Source organism: Trachinotus anak, unplaced genomic scaffold (assembly GCF_046630095.1).
Source record: "Trachinotus anak isolate AG129_WGS33_773 ecotype Australia unplaced genomic scaffold, CSIRO_AGI_Tana_v1 ptg000011l, whole genome shotgun sequence".
Taxonomy (NCBI): domain Eukaryota; kingdom Metazoa; phylum Chordata; class Actinopteri; order Carangiformes; family Carangidae; genus Trachinotus; species Trachinotus anak.
In genome coordinates this window covers 13,706,109-13,710,756 of record NW_027273862.1, presented here as the reverse complement: position 1 = coordinate 13,710,756, position 4,648 = coordinate 13,706,109, and the positions used below count along the sequence as shown (strand labels likewise).

General features: G+C 39.2%; 1 long non-coding RNA gene across 1 annotated transcript; it reads left to right on the top strand.

The window, feature by feature from the left end:
- The first annotated feature begins 2,530 nt into the window (after positions 1-2,530).
- Positions 2,531-3,913, top strand: LOC139628065 (uncharacterized). Its single transcript, XR_011692673.1, has 2 exons — positions 2,531-3,172; positions 3,789-3,913. It is a non-coding gene; the product is annotated as an uncharacterized lncRNA (long non-coding RNA).
- The last annotated feature ends 735 nt before the right edge of the window (positions 3,914-4,648 follow it).

Genomic DNA, 4,648 nt, shown 5'->3' with positions numbered 1-4,648 from the left:
GAAGAATACTCTGAGCCAACAGACTGAGGACACAGACAAACATTCCTACCGATGAGCGCTGGGAGAGGCCAACGGGGTCGACATACTTGGACTCAACAGACACACAAAGAAATTAATAAAGCTTGCTCTGCGGTTGCCTAGGTGACTAATTAAACAAGCCTTGAGTCACATGTTAGTGTTGAATTCATTAGCCGGTCGGTGAGTGCTTTGCCGTCTATTCTCTCAGCGGGCAAACGTTAACTAGTGACATTTCAACATGTGCACATATCAGGACATCAGTAAGATTTGTCTGAATAGAAAGGTGCGGTATATATGCCTTACAGTCACATCCTAGCGAAGCGGGGTTTAAAACGTTTGGGACTAAGGGGAAATGTAGTTCTGTCATTATCAGCACAAGGAATAAGATTTCACATGTTTATTTAGTGCACCGTGGACCTCCCAGAGAATTCATCTCAGTAAACTGAAGCCATGTAAGTCCAAATGTCAGTGAGCCGCACATGCAGTTGTCATGAAAGCAATAAAATGTGGCCTTGCAGATTGACTGTGTACCGCATGCAAAATGACTATAAATGACTGCATGTCTGCAGAGATAGTTTCGTCAGTCGGTCAGTTGGTCCACTACTTTGGTCCAGACTGAAATATATCAACAACAACTAAATGGTTTGCCATGAAATGTTATACAGACATTCATGCTCCCCAGAGGATGAAGCCTACTGACTCTTGACCCTCTGATTTTTTTCCTTTGCGCCATGATGAGGTTCATATTTGTAGTGAATTAAGTGAATGTTTAAGTGAAACATGTCAACAACTATTGGATGGATTATCATGAAATTTAGTACACACATTCATGTCTCCCCCCAGGATGAATTCCAGTGACTTTGGTGATTCCCATGATGCCACCATCAGGTCAAAACTTCAGTTTCTCCAGAACACATACTTGGTTGGTGACCAAGTATGCACCACCACCATTATTTGTATATTACTAAGTAAAAAATCAGTTTTTTACAACCCAGTTCGGTAATAGTAGATAATAATTGTTTTATAATGAAAGCCCTGTGATGCAAGTAAAAACTAAAAGCAGTCTATTTATCCTGCCACTCTTGCATATGTATAATACTATATTGTTATCCGCCATCTATATCCGCATTCAAATTATATGGTTTTCATATCATCAGCTGAAAGATACCATATTGATATACTTTACTTTGTCGGTGTAATGTTGTTAAGGAAAACATTGGTACATTATGACGCTCTCAACAACTTGAAACTCATATTCATTAATGATCTCACACCCAGTTGTGTTGATGGCCTCTTTCTGAATGAATCAGAGGTTTGTGACGCAAATAAGAAATAAAAAATAAAAAACTCAGTGTTGAAAAAAATTCAGGTGAATTTGCAGAGGATATTCACGAGCCTCTGGGAGGAACACGTACTGTGCTCTGCTTGAATTGGTTTTCTGTGATTCTTGGATAAAATGTCAGCGCTAGCGGTCTCGTTTGTCTTTATTCTCTGCTTCTGTCTTTCTTCTACCCTGCCCAGTCTCTTTCTTAATATGTGTATGCATGCCTGCCACTCACCTTTAGATTTTTATTTTTTTTTAACCAGAATCACTAATCAGTAAGCAGAATATCAATAGAGTTCAACTACTACTCATGATCATGACCAAGTGCTCTCCATCAGGGAAAGTGTCTTCTGTGCCCAGGTATGATATAATTTATTAAGTGATGAAGAATACATGAGTGTTTTCGAGAAACATTTAATCAAGACATTCATGCAAATTTGGCTTTGCTTTTCTGTTATATATTATCCAGCACTGATTTAATGACAGCAGCTGACAGCTCCTAAAATCAACGATGCATTGTGAGGCCCTGAAACAGAAGCATGGCGATTTAGTGCTCTTTTCAAAAGCTGGACTTAACCCAACCTTTACCACTTGCTGCACATTCAAAGCCTTAAAGAGTGAAATTACCACCAGCACCAGCCTGAAACACACAAAGGTGTTTAGACCAAACTATGGTTGAAAAACTACCCTACAGGAGAGTAACCACTGTATAATCTAGCCTGTGGTTTGGTTTATTCTGACTTTTACTTTGTCTCATTAACAAGTTAAAGAAATAAAATATCCCCTCTGATCACCATCTGCCTTCCTTCCTTGTTACCTCCTCACCTCTTTTTCTGCCTTTCCTCTCTCATTTCCATTTTTCTTCATAAGCATATCAGTTTTGACAGCTGTCTGTTCACCACGAGCTCTCCAGTCAATTAAATAAAAACATGACTCATTACACAACCACATCACAACACTGGGTGTGAAGTGACACTCTGAAACGTGTTGAAGCAATCCCTTTCTTGGTGTCTTAATCTCAGGTGGTAGGCTGAATTTTATCCTTTGTGACATTTTCTTGCAACACCCCGTGAGTTTATTTTAGTCTTCAAAAGGGTCAGCAGGCATGTAATGAGAATGTTACCACTTCTGATGGGCACTGACAAATGGAGAGTGGCTGTGCTCTGTGCACCTACCACTTCGTTGATGGATGGATGATGTGGGAGGAAAGGAACAGAGCCTGGACAGCAGAATGCTACACCAGCAGGTGTCATGAAAGCATTTTGTCTCACAGCCCTGCTGAGATGAATCTATTCACCACCTTCGGTCCTCGGTTTCTTCCCTGCCTTTTACAAAATTTACTATACATCAAAACAATATCTTTAAGATCCTTACATTCCCCTGAAGAATGGAAGTGAAATAGCAGAAGAAAAAATGCTGACTTGTGTAACTATACTCCACATTCAGAAAATATTCAGACCCCTTCATTGTCTGCACTAATTGTTGTGTCGCAGACTAAATTTAAAATGGATAAAATTACCATATTTGCCCATTAATTGGTGCTCAATAAACCACAATGACAAAAGGAATCAAAATGTTTTTAAAAGTTTTTGTGAATTTATTAGAAATCAAAAACAAACATTCTAAAGCAGCTTTTGACCAGGGGATTATTGCTTTGAATTCCCAGTCCAGTCAATAAAAAGTGGTGAAGTTGAATGAGTTATGAGCCATCAGTCCCTCACCAAATTATTCTTGGGCTGCCCTTGAATGAGGCACTTAGCCACCAACAGCTTCAGGGGAGCTTCTCAGAGGCAGCAGTGGGAGACTGTCAATGTACTGCGTCACAACCAGGTGTGTGTGTGTGTGTGTGTGTGTGTGTGTGTGTGTGTGTGTGTGTGTGTGTGTGTGTGTGAAAAGACTGCAATGCTGAAATAGCATTCACTTTCAGCTGACCTTTTCTGGACAAACAAAAGTTAATCTATGTAAATGTTTCTATACTAAAAGTGATTTCTATTCCTTTGAATTACACAAAAGTAACTGATATGTAAAAAGTTTGCAGCTGGTTGACAGGCTTATAACAGAGAAGTCTATTTGAGGGGAAAAAATGTCAAAGCTTTGACCCCACTCCCTTTCTGCAGAACACATTTCATTTCCTACCTGTATTTACAAGAGAAGTGACAGATAAACCTATAATAACTTCAAACTATATGATAGTTGGGCAAGGGGTAAAATGGGCGAAGACTGACAGCAGATGTGTGTAGAAAAATGAAAAATATTGGTTTTAAGTTACTAATTCACAACTGGACACCATGAAGTTTCAGGATTCATATCTTGTGCTAAAAAACAGATGCCTTTAACTCCATTGACATCAGTTGGACAGAACACATGTGGTCTATGGATGTGGTGGTATCAGCACATGAGCTTGTTACTGTTGGTCTAGACACCCACTGTGTGTTTTCCTCTGTAGTGACGCCATCGTCTGTCGGTCTCTTCTGAAGTGGTCTCTTCCACTGCCACATCTGAGGGATCAAATCATAGGACGTGTTTCCAACAGGAGCTCTGCGGAAAGAAAAAAACTGAACTTAATCTCTACCCTCCCCCTCCTTAATGACCTTGTACTTTTTTTGGCGGTCAATTCAAATATGAATTTTGGTTTATCTATTTGGCTTTTTATGACTGACGTGACATAGTTCAACAGACTTTGTAAATTCGCCTTTTTGTTTTCTTGCTGAGAGTCAGATGCAAAGATTGATGCCACTCCAACGTCTGTCTGTTATATATAAGTTTACAGCCAGTGGTCTAGCTTAGTTTAGCACAGACTGGAAACAGGGGAAAGAGCTTATCTGGCTTATTTGTCCAAAGGTCACGAATCCCATGCATTATATCTTTTTTCTTTAATCCATACAAAAACTTCAGTGAAAGTTGACATTTCGCTGTTGTACGGAGAATATGTGCCAGACTATTTCTTGGCTCTGAGCAGTCACCAGGCCACACTCCTAAGTTACTGCACATGGCTCACAAATAACCTCTAACCTTTAACACTGTAAAAAGGTAAATTGTCACAGTTTGTTTTTTTGTTCAAACCTCGTTTCCCTTCTTAGTTAAGCTAAGCTAATAGGGTGCTGGCAGTAAATTCATATTTAAAGGATAAATGTCAGGGTAGTACCAATCTTCTCATTTAATTCTCCACCAAAGTGAATAAGTATATTTTCCAAAATGTCAAACTATTCATTTAACCATTCTGTTTCATATGAATTTTGCACTTGAAACTTTGTGAAACTGTGTATGTATGCGCAAGCAAAACTTTGCTAACTGTGTATAATGTAG